General features: G+C 41.4%; 1 protein-coding gene across 1 annotated transcript in view; it reads left to right on the top strand.

The window, feature by feature from the left end:
- ntrk3b (neurotrophic tyrosine kinase, receptor, type 3b) overlaps positions 1 to 22721 on the top strand; it is a 177884-nt gene that overhangs the window by 54590 nt on the left and 100573 nt on the right. The window lies entirely within an intron of this gene.

Below are 22721 nucleotides of genomic sequence, written 5' to 3'. Positions count from 1 at the left end.
ACAAAATGACACTTTGACACAATGAAAAGTAGTCTGTGTGCAGCTTATGTAACAGTGTAAATTTATTCTTCCCTCAAAATAACTCAATATACAGCCATTAATGTCTAAACCACCGGCAACAAAAGTGAGTACACCCCTTAGTGAAAGTTCCTGAAGTGTCAATATTTTGTGTGGCCACCATTATTTCCCAGAACTGCCTTAACTCTCATGGGCATGGAGTTTACCAGAGCTTCACAGGTTGCCACTGGAATGCTTTTCCACTCCTCCATGACGACGTCACGGAGCTGGCGGATATTCGAGACTTTGCGCTCCTCCACCTTCCGCTTGAGGATGCCCCAAAGATGTTCTATTGGGTTTAGGTCTGGAGACATGCTTGGCCAGTCCATCACCTGTACCCTCAGCCTCTTCAATAAAGCAGTGGTCGTCTTAGAGGTGTGTTTGGGGTCATTATCATGCTGGAACACTGCCCTGCGACCCAGTTTCCGGAGGGAGGGGATCATGCTCTGCTTCAGTATTTCACAGTACATATTGGAGTTCATGTGTCCCTCAATGAAATGTAACTCCCCAACACCTGCTGCACTCATGCAGCCCCAGACCATGGCATTCCCACCACCATGCTTGACTGTAGGCATGACACACTTATCTTTGTACTCCTCACCTGATTGCTGCCACACATGCTTGAGACCATCTGAACCAAACAAATTAATCTTGGTCTCATCAGACCATAGGACATGGTTCCAGTAATCCATGTCCTTTGTTGACATGTCTTCAGCAAACTGTTTGCGGGCTTTCTTGTGTAGAGACTTCAGAAGAGGCTTCCTTCTGGGGTGACAGCCATGCAGACCAATTTGATGTAGTGTGCGGCGTATGGTCTGAGCACTGACAGGCTGACCCCCCACCTTTTCAATCTCTGCAGCAATGCTGACAGCACTCCTGCGCCTATCTTTCAAAGACAGCAGTTGGATGTGACGCTGAGCACGTGCACTCAGCTTCTTTGGACGACCAACGCGAGGTCTGTTCTGAGTGGACCCTGCTCTTTTAAAACGCTGGATGATCTTGGCCACTGTGCTGCAGCCCAGTTTCAGGGTGTTGGCAATCTTCTTGTAGCCTTGGCCATCTTCATGTAGCGCAACAATTCGTCTTTTAAGATCCTCAGAGAGTTCTTTGCCATGAGGTGCCATGTTGGAACTTTCAGTGACCAGTATGAGAGAGTGTGAGAGCTGTACTACTAAATTGAACACACCTGCTCCCTATGCACACCTGAGACCTAGTAACACTAACAAATCACATGACATTTTGGAGGGAAAATGACAAGCAGTGCTCAATTTGGACATTTAGGGGTGTAGTCTCTTAGGGGTGTACTCACTTTTGTTGCCGGTGGTTTAGACATTAATGGCTGTATATTGAGTTATTTTGAGGGAAGAATAAATTTACACTGTTATATAAGCTGCACACAGACTACTTTTCATTGTGTCAAAGTGTCATTTTGTCAGTGTTGTCCCATGAAAAGATATACTTAAATATTTGCAGAAATGTGAGGGGTGTACTCACTTTTGTGATACACTGTATATATAACATACATGTCCTATATTTTTGCCTTGTGCCCAGTGTTTTTCGGTAAAACCGGACTCGCTGTGACCAGAGCGGTAGAGAGAACAGAGTGGCGACACTCCCATAGGGAACCGTTGGAAAGGGGGCGGGACATTTTTTCTGCCCAGCTTCCGGGTTGTGGAGCTCTGTATAGTTCCAAACAACCCATAGAGCCCCATTCATTTCCACTACTTATCAAACATTTTTAGCTGTATGTTGCTTTGTTTTAAAAAAATTATGAATTTAATGTCATTAATATACTTAATACTGTTATTGTTTAGCATTTGCTCAGCACTAAATGTTACATGTTTATCTTAATTAATAGGTATAACCCAATTTAGCTTAGTCAGTTAAGCTTAATTAATGACACACGAGTCTTTTCACCTAAAATGAGTTGATTAATCAAGAGTCTTGTTACAGAAATGATCATAAAACATTAGAACCACAATAAATCATTATACTTTTACTTTCATACTTAAGTACATTTGAAGGTAAATTTAGTTTAGTACTTTAGTGGAGGTAAAGAGTATTTTTACTTTTACTACTACTTTTACTGGAGTAATATGTTACCTTGGATATCTCTACTTTAACTCAACTACATGGTTTGTCTACCTTGTCCACCACTTACATTAGACAAAATGAACTAGTGCATATTCATAATGAATTCATTAATGTATTACATGTAGGAATCAATTATTAATCACTCATGAAATAAGAGATGAATGAATGCTTTTTCATGTACCTGCACTATAATGTTTTTGGTACGGTAATGTGTTTATCAATCTGTTCATTCAGTGCAGGTAAACCTTATGAATCCAGCACATGACTTAGTGTTTAGCAAAAATGATTATTATTATGAATCCTCAGGAAAGTGAAGGGAGATTAGTTTATGCAAAAAACAAAACATAAAAAACTTTAATGTCTATACTGTATATTGTCTCTACTACTTAAGGATATCGCATTATGTAATGTATGCTAATATAATGTACTGTGTGTTAACAAGAACGACCTATTAACAAGTCATTATAAACATCAATCTTCCACTTTATATACCAAATTGACATTAAAGCAGATGCAGTAAATGTAAACGCAGTTGAAAATACCCAGAAATTGTACAAATGTTTATTATTTGCCGTTTAATATTTCATTTACTGCTGCCTGTCCCATTTGAGAACATGACAGCGCCGGGTTTGTTTGGAACTATTGAGGGTTACATGAACCACGTGACCGCGTAGCGGCGAGATCAAGGAGTGTCGCAACTCTCTCTATCTACGGCTCTGGCTGTGACCCTTTCCAGGATGACACTGTTTTAAATACTGAATGGGTATCAGGTGGGGTGTGGCACATTTTAGTGGATCAACTATCACATTTTTCTGTACAAGCAGGGCAGTTGGAGCCTAGTGGTTAAGGTACTGGACTAGTAATCGAAAGGTTGCTGGTTTGAACCCCACCACTGTCAGGTTGCCACTGTTGTGCCCCTAAGCAAGGCCCCTGGGGATATAATGTTGTAAGTTCAGACTTTAATAGGCTGTTTATATAGGATCTGTGATGTTTAGTTTGCAAGCTTGTAAGTGTTAAAGAAATCATACTGCATACATGTAAGGGTTAAAGACTAACAGTGTTATACTTAGTGCAACATATTTACATTCTATTAAGGACAACTGTTGGGATTTGGGACGCAATATCAATAATGGATGTTGGAGCTTTATTATAGGGATTTGGGCCAGTGTGGTATTATGGGATAGCATGAGGACATGAACTGATGTTTATTAACTTTGTTATTATTCCAATGAACATGTAAAAAACCTTAATAATACACTCGTTTTACTCTACACACCGGTAAAACAACCAGTTCACACTCACTTTTTGGATATTAATGAATATCAACCGAATTATCGACTGTAATAACTGATCAGTTACATCCACTTTGGTTCTCCGGTTCATACTTAACACCCCGAGTGGGAGGAAACTGTCTCTATTAGGGACAATCAGACAGGCCGAGCCGGCGTAGCTCATCAGCATTTAATGAATGGGATAAAAGTCATTAAGCGGCCGCCTTCACTCGAGTCACAAATGGAGCAGATGGACAAGCTAATTGTGGAGTCGTTAAGGACGAGCATGGGCGCTTTACCCACAAAGCTGGCGATCGCTTATGTCTTATTTGAGAGGGTCGTTTAAAACGCCCGATCGAAGGTGCTCAGTGAAAGCGCACCATCGTGTTAGGCTTAATGGTGCCCATTTTAAAGCGTGTACTTTGAGGGCATCAGTCACTGTCATGTTTTATAGTATATACATAAGCATTTCAGTAAAAATTACTTTCATTTTACTTTAACTATAACAAACTCATCACATTTTTTTTTGTTTACTGGCCGAAGCCCTGCCATGGATTGGCACCCTGTCCTCAGGGTATTTTTGCAGTTCTAAATACTGAAGGGGTATCAAGTGGGGTGTGGCACATTTTTATGGATCCACTACCACATTTGTCTGTGTATCATTAGTTATAAACAGGGCAGTTGAAGCTTAGTGGTTAAGGTACTGGACTAGTAATCGAAAGGTCACTGGTTCAAGCCCCACCATTGCCAGGTTGCCATTGTTTGGCCCCTAAGCAAGGCCATTAACCCTCAGTTCATAATCAAGGCCCTTAACCCTCAATTGCTTAGAGAATGTACTGTCACAGTACTGTAAGTCGCTAAATGCGAAAATGTAAATCAATGGACTTCACTTCACAAACTTTGACCCAGTTTGCCGCTGACCTTTTCAAAGCACCTCCAATGAGGCAAACTGTTTGATATGAGGCGGTAAAAGCGACTCAGGCCGTACGAACAATGAAAAGCTTAACGTGACTTATTGTACTAAAACAGCGAGTGAGGAATGTGATTAGAACGTTTTAGACTCTGGGAGAAGCTGATTCTGATTCTCACAATTTCTCAGAAGCTGGAGCTGTAACACAAGTTTAAAAGTGAAACAGTGAGGAAAATCCAGATAAACACAGATACACGTGGAGCTGTAACACTGGATCTGATGGTTATTCCACACTAATGCAGATTCGTATCATATTCACACTAAGTTAAAGGAACCCAGTCGACAGCGAGTCTTTAACACGTCCTCATACTTTTTGTCCTGGATGTTCATGAACTTTTAGCTCTTTCTGAGATCCATCTTCCACCAGACTGGTCCTCCCCCCCTCTCATTAAGGAGCTAACAGTGTAAAGAGCTTATTGTCATAGGTGAAGAGGAAAGGTCACTTCCTGCTGGGAGGCCCAAAAAGTCTGTCCCTCATTAAATGTGTCCCGTCCTACGTAATGCTTTGTCGGGAAATGTCACTTTAGCGAAACTCTTTTCAATGTCACAGCATCCAGTCAGGGCCAATTATGAAATGTTTACCCTCACCTGACTCTGCCAGCCTGTTTCCTCTCCAGATTGTTCCACACGGGAAGCATTCAGAGCCGTCTCACTGAATTTAGATTAGGCTTTAAAGTACAATGATTTTCACTATAAAACATCTAACTTTAACAGTGACGAGTGGCGGAGATTTTAATGAGCTGCCACATCAGCCGTAATACAGTCAGGAGCTTAAACACATCTTCACCAAACGGTGCAGTTCATACTGAATATTTTTATACGAGTTTACTGTTAGTTAGGATTATTTGGAGTTAATTGTAAAGCAGGAGATTCTTTCGTGGGACTGTCCACTATCAAGCAAGCTTTATCTTGGCATGGACATTAAAGCTCCTGCGTAAAAAAAAAAAGCTCCACTATCAGGATCTGAAAGCTTGATTGAACCTTGTTGTTAATAAGGAGGAGCACAGTAGTTTCTAAACCCATGGCAATGTAAAGCTCGCTTGACTGTAGACACTGTCATTCAGGTTTCAACTGCTTCTAAATCATCCAACCATCCAGACAAACTTCCTTTTAGCTAAAGATTCCCTTGTAGGTAGCACAAGTTCATGTACTAATAATATGTGCAGTCAAACTAGCCCTATTTACATTACACAGCTATACAAAATTCGTAACTATTCCCACACAGGCACAGTGGTGTGTCATACAATAATATGGCAGTAAAGAACCCTGCACACCACCATAAAGTTGCTGTATGTATATTTTTAACCCAGCATTTCCATAATAAAGTTTGAAGTGTGTGTTTCAATCCAAAAAAGTAAAAAAAATAATCCATTCATTCATTCATTCATTTATTTTCTTATCCTCTTATCCAATCAGGGTAGCCTATCCCAGCTTTTCAATGGGCGCAAGGCACACAGGAACACCCTGGATGGGATGCCAGTCCATCGCAGGGCAGACACATACACACACCCATTCACCTACAGGGCAATTCAGTGTCTCCAATTAACCTGACTGCATGTTTTTGGACTGTGGGAGGACACCGGAGCTCCCGGAGGAAACCCACGCAGACACGGGGAGAACATGCAAACTCCACACAGAAAGGACCCGGACCGCCCCACCCGGGGATCGAACCCAGGACCTTCTTGCCGTGAGGCGACAGTGCTACCCACTAAGCCACCGTGGACAAAAAAGTAATATAATATAAATAAGAGTATTTAGACACCTGACTATGTGCTTGTCGTCTGTGGAACTTCTCATTTTAAAACCGTAGGCAGTAATATGGAATTGCGCCTCGACTGTGCCTGTGGGAATTTGCCCATTCAGTCAAAATAACATTTGTGAGTTAAGACACTAATATTGGACATTAGACATGCCAAAATGTAAATGGACAAGAGGGCCAAACATTTACCTCGTCTAAAAACAGTGTAACGTTTGGTGATGGAACCTGCTCCATTAATACCATCAGTGGTCACTTGCTTTTTTAAGTAATCATACAGATTTTTAACTGAATCGAGGTGCAGTGGTTTTACTGGAAGGTCTGAGTGTGCCAGTGTAATAGAATGCTTCTTGAACTAGTCTTGAACTAGCCACACAGACTTGCTCAGAACTCATTGGACAGTATCATACTTATCTACAGTCCATTTCTGGAAGCTTTTAGCCCACTGTGGTCAGGTGTCCTCTGATGTTTTGGACATGCAGTCCTCTCCACAAAGCTCTTTGAGAAAGAGGTCAGTGTTGATTGCTGACCAGGCTTCATTTGTCATGACCAGAACCAACACATCTGTAAGGTCTCCTTTACTGCTGTATTCACTCTACCTATCTTCATTCTCACGCCTTATATACGAAGCCATATATCTGCCGTAATAGCACTCTGTGTTGCGAACGCTCGAGCCTACAGCACAATAAAATATTTCTGAGAAGTCATTTATAGACACAACACAGGTTTAAGAATGTATTCACGCCAGGAAGGTACTAGATCTTCCCTCTGCACCCTTTAATGGAAATGATTGCAGCTTTTATGTTAGATTTACCTCACCAGCGTTCCTGAGTTCACTCCAGCTATCTGGAATGTGTCAGAGTAAATGGGGTCATTTTAGTCCAGTGGTCACGGGTTAAATTAACTCACAGCGACAGCCATTGAGTCCGTTTTTATGGCACTGCAATGATGCCATAGAAGAAATACTTACTATATGCCAGCGTGTCAGTGCACAGCTGTAATTGCAGCGGTTTTGTATTCCATCAACCTTAACCATATCAGACAAGCCGTAAATCCACAAGAAAAGCGTTTAGACGACCACTTTCCTACTCATGCAGGTTTGGACAGACTTAATATACCATCAGTGAGGATGTGCATGATGTTTACTGAGAATGGAAGCAAAACATTTTGTATTGGGGTGGCACAGCGGCTCGGTGGGTAGCACTGTCGACTCACAGCAAGAAGGTCTTGGGTTTGATTCCCAGGTGGAATGGTCTGGGTCCTTTCTGTGTTACTCACTGAGCAACCACTGTTCTCCACTTGTTCGAACAGACCTAAAAGCTTATGATATACACCGATCAGCCATAACATTAAAACCACCTCCTTGTTGTTGTGCTCTGTGGGGGTCCTGTGGGGGTCCTGACCATTGAAGAACATGGTGAAAGGGGGTAACAAAGTATGTGGAGAAACAGATGGACTACAGTCAGTAATTGTAGAACTAAGTGTTTCTATATGGTAGGTGGAGCTGATAAAATGGACAGTGAGTGTAGAAACAAGGAGGTGGTTTTAATGTTATTGCTGATTAGTAAATAAATAGTGGTACTTTATAAATAGGGGTGGATGAATCAAATAAAAGTACATGGAGTAGTGGTATTTTTTCAAGGTCTGGAGGAAAAATCACATCATGCTGACAGTCACAGGGTCACTGATATTTTAGTGGGTAGTTCTTTGAACTATCAATCAAAAGGTCAAGAGTTTGAATCCCAGCTCTGCCATGCAGCTATTGTTGGATCCTTGAACAAGGCCCTTAACCTTCGCGAATCCAGGGGAGCCGTACGATGGCTGACCCTGCTCTCTCACCCCAGCTTCCAGATAAGCTGGGATATGCATAAAAAGAACTTTGTTTTACTGTACACCTGATAGAGGCCTTCTATTCTATTCTATTCTATTCTATTCTATTCTATTCTATTCTATTCTATTCTATTCTATTCTATTCTATTCTATTCTATTCTTCAAGGGAATTTGTGTGGACGATCGGATGTAACAACTCAACATAAATTAGAAGGTGGTGGAACAAATCTGATGCTCAGTAGTTTGGAGATCGGTCAGTAGGGAGCTTTTTTTTACTGTCCGTTTGTATCAGTGTCGTCTCGGAGCCAAACAGGCGTATACTGGACCATCATGAGGACGTCCTGATGTGTTGTGACACGCGGCGTGTGTTTAGTCACTGCGGGGCGATAGACTAATAGCTGCAGCTGCACGATCTGGGTACAGCGCCTGCTCTCTGGAGGGAGGCCACGAGTACCCACTGCGACACTGCACGGATCAATAGCAGCTCGTACAAGTGTTCCACCTTCTCACTAAAGCACGCACCAGCCCCGGGGGACGTGCGTAGTCCCCGTCGCTGATAAACACCACGACTGCCGTGTTCGCGTGGGAATTCCTGGTGAATCTAGCTTATTCTCTCCCGAGCCTGAAAGCTTTCAGAGCGAGCAGTCGCCGAGCGAACGCCGACTTCGCCGCTGTAACTGACAGACGAGTCAATCCCTGCAGATCCCGTTCGGCTGGTGGCTGAAATAACAATGCAGCGTTTGAAGGTCTAGATGAGACGGGGGCGGCTGCCTTTGACAGAAACTCCGTGTACGCGGCTTTGAGGCGGAAAACTGGAGCTCAGCGTCTGTCTGAAACTGGGGGGAAAGATTTCTCAGACTTTGGAGCGTTGCAGACGCAGACGTCTTCCATTCACACCTCAGCCGATCACCTATCAGATCAGGTCTTGTTCCAGCCTGCCCATCAGATCCTGGCTGCTAGATGATTTTTTTTGGCTAGACACGTCTGCTTGTATTATTTTTTTGTACAGCATCTTGAAGAAAATAGTTCCCTTCCTTGGTCTGTGATTCCATTTGTTTTAATCTTTTTATTACTATTCAGAGAACCATTTTTATTTGATTTTCGTCTTTGTACCACTGCTTTATCCTGGTCAGGGTTGTGGTGGGTCTGTTTTCCCCGGAATCACTGGACACGACGCCTCAACCATAGTCTACAATTACATTTTCGGTTTACCCATCGTCCTGTGTGCTTGTTAATAGGTGTGTGCAAACTCGTCCTTTATCTATGGGCACAAAGAAGTCACCTGTTTTGGTCAGTCATAATCACTAGCCAACAATTAGGAGACCATGACATTAAATGACATCACACAGACCTATTGCTGTAGGTATAGACTGTTGCTGTAGGTATAGTTGTAGGAATGGTTGTAGGTATAGTTGTAGGTACAGCTGTAGGTATATTTGTAGGTGTAGTTGTAGGGAGGGTTGCTGTAGGTATATTTGTAGGTATAGTTGATGTAGATATAGTTGTAGGCATAGTTGCTGTAGGTATATTTGTAGGTGTATTTGCTGTAGGTATATTTGTAGGTATAGTTGTAGATATAGTTGTCGGTATAGTTGCTGTACATATAGTTGTAGGTATATTTGTAGGTATAGTTGTAGATATAGTCGTAGATTTAGTTGTAGGTATGGTTGTAGGTAGAGTTGCTGTAGGTATATTTGTAGGTATAGTTGTAGATATAGTTGTAGGTATAGTTGCTGTACATATAGTTGTAGGTATATTTGTAGGTATAGTTGTAGATATAGTTGTAGATTTAGTTGTAGGTGTGGTTGTAGGTAGTGTTGCTGTAGGTATATTTGTAGGTATATTTGTATGTATAACCAATCCATGCAGCCAGGTTAATTGGAGCTACAAAAATTGCCCAAGGGATGTGTAGGGCAGTAGGGCAGTTTTAGCCAAGGTACTGGATAGAGATGGGACGATCGATCGGCTATGAATCGGTATTGGCCGATTTTTAATCAAAATATGCTATCGGCGATCGGCGATATTTTCTAAAAGTAGCCGATCCGATCGTGTGATATATAAAGATCACGTTAAGTTAACAGCTCAGTGGATTGATCCAGACTTTGAGCTACGACGCGCCAACCATCACATCACCATTCATCAACCATCGTACAGAAACCATCGTGAAAGCTCTTCATGACCTAAAATAACATCATTAACTTTGTGCATCATACATACGATGTAATTTTGCTGATTGTAATATTTACTTTAAAAAGATAATTCAACCCGGTCACATCTGAGTCGATTCTATCAGCACGTTATATAAACTCCTGGTTCACTTTGGTAAATCGTAAGCGGTTCTTACTTGTGATGTAGATGAGAACAGAAAACTTTACAGAGCCAATCAGAGGCAAAAGTTTATTCATTACCAAATTCGTTAGTTCAGGATCATCTGCTGAACTTTTAGCTCCTTAGACGGAACGAGTCTGACGGTCGGTTACAGATCTGTGGTAATAGCAGTTTAATGAAGCTTTTTAATGAAGCTTTTTAATGTAAGAGAGTCACACAAAATGTTCTGTAGTAGCTGGTGTTTATTTAAAACCACGACATTTAATTAATAACAGTAAACACGGAGAGATAACTGAGAAGAGAAACTTACGCTTCGCAAAAAATGACTCGTGAATCAATGAATCACTTATAGCGATACTGTGAACAAAGCGTCTCTTCTAAAGGCGCACACACACACACACACGCGCGCGCTGCTCCGGTTTATCTTCACTGTGAGGCTCTTTTTAAGTTTATTTATTTTATTTACTGCTAACCCCCCCCGATCGCAATCGGCTATCGGCCGATGTCCCTGAAAGGAGATCGGAATCGGTGCCAAAAACCCCGATCGTCCCATCTCTAGTACTGGACTAGTAAGCAGAAGGTTGCTGGTTTAAACCCCACTACTGCCAGGTTGCCACTGTTGGGCTCTTGAGCAAGGCCCTTAACCCTCAATTGCTTAGACTGTAAGTCGCTGTGGATAAAAGCGTCTGCCAAATGCCGAAAATGTAAATGTGTGTGTATGGGTGTGTGCATATGTGTGTGTGTGTGTGTGTGTGTGTGTGATGAACTTTTTTCTACCTTTTGCCACAATGAAATGACGGGTTGTATGATGGGCGACTCATCAGCGAGTTGGACTTGGCAATGACTAAATCAGAGAAAGCGAGTGAGTAAGAAGAAGTACAGATTGTTTCTGGTAACGTACATTTTCAGTCAGTGATATTTCAGAAAGCATTAAGGAGGGACATCTGCTCGGGTTCGCTGGGCTTGTGGAGATTCTGAGGAGCTTACTAGACGTTTCGGCCAACACACTCGAGTCCGTGCCAGAGATGTAGAGGGGGAGGATCTGCACCCTGTTCAAAATCACAAGCACATGCTGCACTCAGGCAGCTTCCTGTATCCTCTCCTTAAGAGATCTTTGCTTAATTAGGGTCCTATAAGGAAATAAACACCTGTGGTACTTTATGGACCTTTATATGTTTGTCCATCAATAAAAAAGTTGACTTTGAATGTTGAGATTTAAATCGGCATGTTGTTACATGGTTTGTTGGATTTACAGCCTGAGAGGAGCGTTAGATCTTCTCATCTACAGAATCAGTACGACAGATTATCAAAAACATATAATGAATCAAATTGCATCAAAATGTTAATATAATGGTGCTCCATATAATGTGCTGACCATTTCCTCTACAACAGAATTCACTTTCTTTGTAGCTGTCATACAGTTTTAAATAGTTTACAGTGGGACACTGTAAATCTTCCATTTCTTGTAGTTGTAGATGACATTTTGTGCTCTATCTGGTGAAAGAAAATACAGTAGACCCTTGACTTATGAATTTAATTGGTTCCGAAGGGCTGTTCTTACGTCAAAATGTTTTTTAGTTAAACCTATTTTTCCCATAAGAATTAATGTAAATAGAATTAATCCATTCCAGACCTCCCCCCCCCCCTTACCTAACCTCTCTAATGTCTTTTTGTTATAAATACAAGTATATTTTCCCTTAAATCTTAAATTATAGAATAGACATTCCTGTAATAAACAATAATAAACAACAATACACAGTAGTGCTGTATTTAAAACACACACCACATTTCACATATAAAATGTATCTACCAGAAACAACAATAACTCTCATATTTCTCTTCTCTTCTATTATTTCCTTCTTTATTTCAATAGTGTTGTATTTTGTAGGTGTAATTGCACGAAAGAAAGAATACTTTACTCAACCGACTTCCTTCTTCTCTCTCACTCACTGTCTGATACACAGTGACAGCTACTGGCCAGAGTAATTATACAACAACAAATAGTAATAGATTTGATCAGAAATAGAATAGAAAACACTGGAAAAACACCGTCCGCTGTCCGAATGTTCGCTCACTGTATATATATAAAGAGAGAGATGGTCGGAGTCAGCTTGTTCGTGACGTCACATGTTTCACGAATTTCGGTTCGTAATCCGAAATTTGTTCGTACGTTAAGTTGAAAAAAATCGCTCGTAACCCGGAATGTTCGTATGGTAAACGGTTCGTAACTCAAAGGTCTACTGTATAGAGGGCATTGGACTTTATTCTGGTGGTCATCTAAGCGCTCTTGAATAATTTCACAAATGTATAAGAGCATTATTATGTTAGAATGGAAAACATTATTAGAACAGTGTGTTTGGACCATAGGGTGCTTCTAGTTCTGTGTAGCAACCTTATATGTGGTGGCTGTGATACAACCATGCAATGCTGATTAGATGGCTGTCTACGTTATTACGGATGCAGTATCATACTTGTATCACTTACTGGTGCTGAACATTTTTGGCTGAAAGTGTATTTGGCCTCATTCATGTAGGTCAGTTGTAGCCTAGTGGTTAAGGTACGGGACTAGTAATCAAAAGGTTGCTGGTTCAAGTCCCACCACTTCCAGGTTGTCACTGTTGGGCCCTTAAGCAAGGCCCTTAACCCTCAGTTGCTTAGACAATATACCGTCACAGTACTGTAAGTCGCTTTGGATAAAAGCGTCTGCTAAATGCTGAAAATGTAAATGTAGGTCTGTCCAGATGTATATGGTGACACTGGACTTTATGCTTCAGGGGTCCTGGTTTTGTGCTCCTAACACCAAGCTATTCGTCTTTCTGCACATGGGTTTGATTCCCAGGTGGAGCGGTCTGGGTCATTTCTATGTGGAGTTTGTATGTTCTCCCTGTGTCAGCGTGGGTTTCCTTCTGGAGCTATGGTTTCCTCCCACAGTCCAAAGACGTGCAAGTGAGGTGAACTAGAGATACAAAATTGTCCATGACTGTGTTTAACACTTGAACTGATGAATCTTGTGTAATGAGTAACTACCTGTTCTGTCATGAGTGTAACCAAAGTGTGAAACATTACATTAAAATCCTAATAAATAAATAATGGTCAATAGAATGGTGAAGGTTAAAAAGTACAGTGTTGTTATTGAAGCCATTTTAAAGCTTGGAACACTAAAAGAATGTCCAGCCTCACTTTTCCTTTTGCTAAAAATGGCCCTGCCCCACGACTGGCACCTTTCATTAAGAGACAAGAGACTCGAGAGCAACAACTTCAGGTCAAGCTAACCCGCTGTTTCAAGTTTCTATGGGCATGCTGGTTTCCCCTCCATAGCGAGGACGATGCCAGTTCCTGCTACCATCTGCTCCCTTCTTCCAACTCATCAGACCAGTTCGAGATAGCAGAACCAGTTGCCAGGCCGTAGTGGCTCGGCAGATGACAGTTCGAAGCTGCTACTGTGAGCTGCTGGATCTGGTCCAGGCTGAACTCTCGTCGACAGCTCAACGTTCACCGTTCATTACCGGCCTCAGATCAGTCGCTCGCTCACAGTTTTGGTCCTCTGATCGAGTCCTTTCATGTTGCTAAAAAAAAGAGGGTTGGAATTGACAGTTCAGCTGCAGACCCTTGACCTCAGATCCTTATGCGAGTGAGAGACCAGGATCTTCGGTAATGGTGCAGCAATCATTAAAGATGAGAGGCCGGATTGATCCGTGGCTTTAATTTGGAGGAGGCGGCAGAGAGGGGACACGCTGGGGCGAGACCGGCCTTAGGAACAGATAGTCGGATGATCCATCATTTGTTAAGGCTGCAGATTTTTCATGTCTAAAATGTTTTTTTTTTCTATTTCTCGTCCTTTACCCGCCTCCTTCTGCAGCACCAGCACTCCCTGTCTTTTAAAGCCCATCCTGCCAGAGTAAAAGCTTAAAGCATGATGCCTAGCTGTCATTTTAAACCATCTAAAGTTGCTTCCATGAAAGACTGGCAGTCCTACAAAGCAACATCTGAATATTGATCTGCAGGCCTCGTGAAACGCTCCACTGTTGCAATTTGCCGCAAGCACAGATGAGTCACGGCTCGCCATTTTGTCAGTAAAAAAAATTATTTAGGATATTGTATAAAGCTTCGGGAAACTCTCAGTCTGTGTAGGGCGGTTCTGGAAACCACAGTTATATGTGTGTGTGGCCTTCGAGTCCTCCGATGGCACTGCTTGAGCACTAAATGTAGCCACATGGTTTCAGAAATACTTCGGAAAACCGTTATCACTGAGCACAGTCACCCGTTGCATCAAAAAGACAAAAGAGAAAATTCTATGCAGGAATGCTGCTGAGGTCTCTGGGCTTGAGCTCATCTCAGATGGACTGCAAGACAGCAGAAACGTGTGCTGTGGTCAGATGAGTCCACGTTCCAGCCTATTTTCGGGGGCCTGCCCGCAGTCCGGACCTGTCTCCTGTTAAAAACGTGTGGCGCATCGTAAACAGGAACACCAGACGATAAGCAACCATGGACTGTTGAGCAGCTGAAGGAAAAACTCCACCTGTAAAACTGGAACAGTTCATGTCCTCAGTTCTAATTAAGAAATTCATTCTAACGTTTATTTTTAATTTAAGCTCATTTAGAAATTGCTGTTGCAATTGCAGGTCACCAGAACTTTGGGACTTGGAGACCTCACATCACAGCTTATAAGGAGTTTTGTTTATTTCCTCATGTGTATGTGGGTTTCTGTTTTACTCTCAACTCCCAAATCACAATGATACAGAATAAATGACCGTGCCAGGACGGAGTAGGTAGTGAAAATGAGTAAATAAATTCTCAGTGTTGGGTAAAGAACTGGTAAATGAGTTTACAGTAATTAATATGAACTTAATATGAACCAAATAATGTAAATGAGTTCAGTGGAAATCTGTTAAATCTCATTTACACTTAATAAGCGCTTTACATTTCTGTAATGAGCTTAATATATTTATTATTATTTTTATTCCAGAAAAGAGCACACGGCTCGGCTGCTTCATTTGAAGTTTAATACGTGTAAATGTAATCATTTTAATTATATCACTGTTTACAGGTTACATTAATTTCACTGAATGATACAAGATCACAATTACTCTTGGTGCCACTTTTCCACAAGACAGGGAGTCCAGTTCCCTCCAGTTCTTAATCCCAGTTCAGAACAGTATCAACAGGGATCTGGTATCTAGGTCTGTTCTGGTGAGTTCTGATTAGGCATGTGATCCAGTAATTCAATTATAGTTATACAATCACTGCTTTTCTATCAAGAGCTTCATCCTGGTCAGGTCAGGTTCATGACATGGTCTGATGACCCCTGGGAACACTTGGCGCAAGTGTCTATCACAGTCTGTCACAGCGCAACACACACTCACCTATTTAATCAGTTATACCAAGGGACAGTTAGAGTAGCCAGAGTGTCCACCTACTGTATGTTTATGGAGGTTTGGAGGAAACTGGTGAACCTAGTGAAACTTTCTATCTCATGGGATGAGAGGGAGGCACTGACCAGAATAAAACAATTGTATGGACTGTTTTTTTGTGTTTGTTTTTGTTTTGTTTTGTTTTGTGGGGTTTCTTGTGTAGTTTTTCTTTGTGTTTTTTATGGTTTTTGGTGGGTTTTTTGTGTTTTATGTTATTTGTGGGTTTGCGTTTTTTATGGTTTTTTTTTATTTTTGTGGGGATTTTGTGGGGGGTTTGTGTGGGTTTTTGTGTTTTTGTGGGGTTTTTTTTTTTGGGGGGGGGTTTGTGGTTGTTTTGTGTTTTTGTGGGGGGTTTTTGTGTTTTGGGGGTTGTGGGTTTTTTGTGTTTATTTTGTGGTTTTGTTTGTGGGTTTTTGTGTTTTTCTGTGGGTTTTCTTGTGTTTTTGTGTTTTTTGTGGGTTTTTGTGTTTTTCTGTGGGTTTTCTTGTGTTTTTTGTGTTTTCATGTTTTTTGGGGGGTTTTGGGGGGTTGTGGGTTTTTTGTGTTTATTTTGGGGTTTTTTTGTGTTTATTTTGGTTTTTTTTTGTGTTTCTTGTGTTTGTGTTTTTTTTCTTAATAAAGTCCAAATGTAGTCTGAATACTCACCCTGCATCCGTAGTTGTTTTTTTTCCCTCCTGGTTACTCATTGCTGAAAAGCAGGAGGACTGCAAGACAGAAAGGATGGAAAAGAAAAGCAAATGAATAAAGCGCTATCTGTCTTTTATACCTGAAAATAAGCAACATCGGCTTTTAGTGAGTATAACAGATCAGCCTGAGCTCCAGAACATAAGAGCGTGTTCCATCCTTCCAGCAGGCGTGATGGAGAAGCTTTGAGGTCTCTCAGTGCTGTTTGTAAATGTAAAGCAGGTCTCTCCAGGCATGAATAATAGACGTCTGTGTGACTCAACCGGGCGAAGGAACATCAGCTGGGTGGGAGGTTCGAAACCCCTGCACCTCAACAGCTTTCACTTCTCAACATCTGCTTTAACCGAGCTGCAGAGCCGCATCTCCTCTCAGCCCTTGAACCTCGGATAAGCAATTAATCCTGGGCTTTGTGTTTATGTTCACTCAGGTTTATCTCATTAGGATTTTTATGTTAGATGCTTTGGTGTGGGCAGTCAGACTGGGATTGACTCACAGCACAGTCACATCCGTCCTGAAGACTTTCATCAGGCATGAATGAAAACATACACAGATGCTTTTGCTTCTCGGTTTAGTTAAAACTATTTGAATAATGAATCTCCAGTCCACTGAGGATTTAAGATTAAAGGCAGCTTTTTAGATTCATTTATTAAGCTAAATGATGTCAAGTACCAAGTACGTCCTGACTCGAGCTACGATATATGATCAAACGTATGATATAGGATCAAACGTTTAAATGATTCAGCCAAGAGCAATTGCTAATAAGCATAGAGAATCATTTATATAAAACAAATAATATGCTTTTAACATTTTGGCAACAGATTGATGAAGGCATTTACCTGGTCCAGCATTACTGTTCTCCTCCATAAAGGTCCATAAAGAAATGCTTTGACCTGTTTGGTGTTTGGTATTGTATTGTCCAGAGAGAAGACCAGTCTGGTGCTTTTACTGTTCATACTGGTACTCTGTGCTGCTTTTACTGTCTGATTGAATTAAGTCTGTTGCATATGTATACTGTATGTGTATTAATATAAAAATATGGAGTACATGTAGTATAAATGCAACACAAGGAAGGCGTTCTTGTATCAGGTTGTTGAGTTACAGCTTAGCCCCTGATACGGCTGACTGCGTTTTTATTCTCTCTGTTTGGCATGCAAATGCAGGGCGAGTCTTTGTTCTTGGCGTGGATCAAAGGACTTTTTGTAATACATCTAAGGTCTGATCAGCGTGCATGTCTGAATAAGCAACTAGTTTAGATGTACTGTTAGGTGAAGCCGCATCTACTGTATGTTTAATAATGAATAATAAACAGTGGAGCTTGTAATGAAGATGTAAGCTCTAACTTAGCAAGCCTAAAGACAATCTGACACGAGTAGCATTTACCTATGCTTGTTCTAAAAAGAATTCAATTTTTTCGTAGTGGTTAAGGTACTGGGCTAGTAATTAAAAGGTCGCTGGTTCAGGACTTACTACGGCCAGGTTGTTACTGTTGGGCCCTTGACCATCAGTTGCTTCAATATACTGTCACAGTACTGTCGCTTTGGATAAAAGCGTCCGCTAAATGCTGAAAGTTTAATCCTGTCCTGTATTCTGGTTTCCTTCAGCAATCCAGCTTCTGCTACATCAGCTGAAATCCATTCAGAGAATCGACCAGGCTTAGTTTTTAAAACTGGACGTTCATGTGGTCAGTTTTAATGTCAATATAATCACTTAAAAACAAAGCTGGAGGAGAAATAAGCAGTATTTCATTAGCTTAACTATAGTCTAACCTAAAGACCTGTTATAACACAGTCATAACATTCAACCAAGAGGAATAACATCACCTGTCCTTTACTCCCTATTACAAATCTTCTGAATTGTGACTTTTTCATAAATGTGGATTATTTTACATATACATACATACAGCATAGTCTTTTAGCTTGTTTAACATCTATACACTTTTGGTTTGGTGTAACACTATCACTACTATGATTGTACAGCATTGGTGGTGCCATGCAGGAGGCCAGGGTTAGATTTTTGGCCAATGCAATACCTGTCTATCTATCTGTCTGTCTGTCTGTCTGTCTGTCTGTCTGTCTGTCTGTCTATCTATCTATCTATCTATCTATCTATCTATCTATCTATCTATCTATCTATCTATTCATCTGTCTGTCGGTCTATTTGTCTGTCTGTCTGTCCGTCTATCAGTCTGTCTATCTATCTATATATTCATCTATCTATCTATCTATCTATCTATCTATCTATCTATCTATCTATCTATCTATCTATCTATCTATCTATCTATCTATCTATATATATATTCATCTATCTATCTGTCTGTCTGTCTGTCTGTCTATCTATCTAATATATCTATCTGTATATTCATCTATCTGTCTGTCCGTCCGTCCGTCCATCTATCTATATATTTATCTATCTGTATATCTATATATTCATCTATCTGTCTATCTACTCTGTCTGTCTGTCTGTCTGTTTATCTATCTATATATTCATCTGTCTATATACAGTATTTGTCTATCTATATATTCATCTGTCTATCTATCTATCTATCTATCTATCTATCTATCTATCTATCTATCTATCTATCTATCTATCTATCTATCTAATGTATATCTATCTGTCCATCTGTCTGTCTATCTACAGTGTTGTTGAGTTTTAATGTCTTACGTTTTTCTTACAAACTCACTTCCGACCAGAAAATTATAGGGACAGAATAACAAACACGTCTATAATAAGTATGTTTCCATTTTAGATCTTTGCAGAATAGCATTTCATATTCGATACACAGCAACACCCACACCTCTCTATAATCGAGTCCTCCTCCACCATCTGAATCAACACACGACTCTGCTGTAAACGAAGCCGTGAGTAGCAGGAAGTGCAGTTCTGTATCTGAGCCACTTATAAACCACTCAGTAAAACAAACATCTGAATCCCAGAGTCTGATTTCACTTCTACAGAACACGGGCGGAGCACTCCCGTACCTCACTCCTGTACCTCACTCTCGTACCTCACTCCCGTACTTCTCTCCTGTACTACTCTCCCGAACTCCCAGCTTCATATTACTGATCTGTAATGAAGCGGTGATTGTAAACCAACCATATTTGTGTCATTTCCGCGTACACAGATTGCTTATTAAAGCTGTTGTAGAGCTGATTATTATAGCAAACGATTATGTACTGAATCTGTCATACAGTTTAGATTACAATGACCTCTTTACAATTATAGATAATATAGCATTTTAATTGGTTCTGCAGGTTAATAGCAGATTTGCTGCTGTAATAAAAGCAATTCTTTTTAAACTGCAAGTGCTTTAATGTCATAACAGGATGCAGGACGGGACCATTAAGACTGGGAGCACTGACCTGGTTACCAATTATACCTCTGCTACTGTGTCTGGTTTATTTTTAATTTAAATATTCACTGTGTTCCCAAATTCTGAGAAACTCTTAATGTCAAACTGCAAATAAATGTATTCCTTAATTCATTAACTTCAATTCTCTAAATTATTCCGTTCCCTTTTTCTGCTGACATTTCTCTTTGCAGTAGTGAAAGGTGACCTTTTCAAAGACCGACTTCTTAAATATGTAGGTGGTCTCGCACAAATGAACCAAAAAAGAAACTAGACTGGAGACTTATCGCAGTTTGTCGCAATGCACGCAGGGACGTCCCGGCCTCGAGTCGGAGGACGTTCTGTAAATACCACGGGCTTCACGTCTGCCGCACTTGTGTTTTCTCTTTTTGCCCCGTGGTGAAATTTCTCGTCTTGCCGGCTGATGGTGTGATTTTTTTCCTCTCTCTGCAGAACTGTTACCTCGAGGCTCGGGGAACGCTGCAGATGATTTTCACTGCTTAGTCGCCGCTCTGGCGTAAAGGTGCTGATTAGATGAACCAGTAATGCAGCAGGAGAGCAAGTTTAGATCTATAGAGGTCAAATAAACACGTGTTGTTCAAGATCACATGAAATAAAGACACTAGTATATAGCCATATATCCAGGCTGACCAATCAGATATCAAATCAAATATTGCCTGGCCTTCTTCGCAGTGCTATCATAAGTATATTTTCTTTTAAAATGTATTTATGTGTGTATATTTATTTCTACATTCTTGTCATGGTTGCAGTGGGAACTTAGAAGCTCTGTAACTAGGGCCCAACTAAATTCACCAGAAAATGTGCTTAATTTCACAGATTTTTAAAGAAAAGTGTCACATTTCCCCATGAATTGAATGATAGAATAAATTGAAGCTACAGTACACAGCACAGCTACATTAATAATTGAATGTAAACCTAGAACTGGGGCGCCAGTCCATCACAGGGCAGACACACACACATACACACACACCCATTCACTTACAGGGCAATTCAGTATCTCCAATTAACCTGACTGCATATTTTTGGACTGTGGGAGGAAACCAGAGCTCCCAGAGGAAACCCACACAGACACGGGGAGAACATGCAAACTCCACACAGACAGGACCCGGACTGCCCCGCCTGGGGATCGAACCCAGGACCTTGCTGTGGAGCGACAGTGCTACCCACGAGCCACCGTACCACCGTGCTGCCGTCAATTGCTAAACACAAACCTTAAAGTTTGAATTTCACAGCAAATTGTATATTACCCAGCAAAAGTACATACTGTGCTAACGTGTTCCATGTGTCTCAGAGGAAGCTTTTAGCAAGTTTGCCAACAACTTTTAGCATGTCTGTCTGCCTATCTGTCTATCTATCTGTCTGTCTGTCTGTCTATCTATCTGTCTGTATCTGTCTGTCTGTCTATCTATATATATATCTGTCTGTCTATCTGTCTGTCTGTCTATCTATATATCTATCTGTATCTGTCTGTATCTGTCTGTCTGTCTATCTATATATATATCTGTCCGTCCGTCCGTCCGTCCGTCCGTCCGTCCGTCCGTCCGTCCATCTATCTATCTATCCATCTATCTATCTATCTATCTATCTATCTATCTATCTATCTATCTATCTATCTATCTATCTATCTATCTATCTATCCATCTATCTATCTATCTATCTATCTATCTATCTATCTATCCATCTATCTATCTATCTATCTATCTATCTATCTATCTATCTCCGATGAAGCACGTGTCAGGCCACAACTTGTAGCATGTACTATATAAGCTGTAAGACGGCAAAATTTAAATCTGGTACTAATGCTGTTGGTTCTGTTTTCACTGAGGGGTAAAAAACATTTGCAGTTGACTCTGTCAGTGTGAGGAAACGATTGAAATGAGAAGAAAGCTGAGTTCTTGCTGGAGTTAAATACTCTGCGGCAGGGCCGTGGGTGAAATGTGACGGAGGCTCATCGAAAAATCAATCACATAACGATGACCTCTCGCTCCCTCGCTTATACGTTGCTGATACGAGTGTCCACAGAGCTCCGGTTTCTGTAAAACCACCAGAGAAATCGATGACGTAGCTCGGCGAGCGGGGCTTTATGTAACCCCGTTTGATAATATCTATCAAATTCTCAACAACGAGGAGCCGAACACACACAAACGGACGAGCCAGACCTGATGGATGCTGTGTGTGTGTGCGGAGAGGAAGGCCGATGACACCAGAGACCGCGCCGAGCCGAGCCAACTCCTCCCACCGAATCAGCTCGCGCGGGGTTCTGAGCTTGTTACCATGGCGACCTGCCTCAGCAGCGAACCGCGCTTGTTATGAAACTCATAAGAGTTCCTAACGACCCTGAAAACGAGTCGACCGCGTAGTCAAAAAAAGGGCCTCTCGAAAAGGCAGTCACTTCCTCCCGCGGCCGCCCTATAGAGGAACGTCCGAGATGACACGCTGGTATCTACACAGCGCTGAAAGAAACCACCGCCGGCGTCAGGAGTCACTCCATTCTCTTTCATCTGTGCCTACAGGATAAAAAAAACCTCAAACGAAACCCAGAAAACTGGAATTTATAAACACGGGTCAGAAACAGGTCGCATCGTGCGACATGACAAAGAACAATTAGCGGCGTTTGCTAGATTTAATAGGTTTAATTGCATAATTGTGTGGTGCGAGCTGGCACGCCTGTTAGATCACGTCTCTTGGCGCAGTACCGCGCTGTATTCACACAGCAAACCAACGTTTAATTCAGCGCCTGTTTAAAGTCTGGTCTAATAATAAAATACACTGTATAGCCAAAAGTATATGGACACCTGATCATGTGTCGCCTCACAGCAAGAAGGTCTTGGGTTCGATTCCCAGGTGGGGCGTTCTGGGTCCTTTCTGTGTGGTGCTCTGGTTTCCTCCCACAGTCCAAAGACGTGCAAATGAGGTGAACTGGAGACACTAAATTGTCCATGACTGTGTTTGA

This window comes from Trichomycterus rosablanca, chromosome 17 (genome assembly GCF_030014385.1).
Source record: "Trichomycterus rosablanca isolate fTriRos1 chromosome 17, fTriRos1.hap1, whole genome shotgun sequence".
Taxonomy (NCBI): Eukaryota; Metazoa; Chordata; class Actinopteri; order Siluriformes; family Trichomycteridae; genus Trichomycterus; species Trichomycterus rosablanca.
Note: the sequence above shows the minus strand (reverse complement) of the source record. Positions and strands in the feature narration are given on the sequence as shown.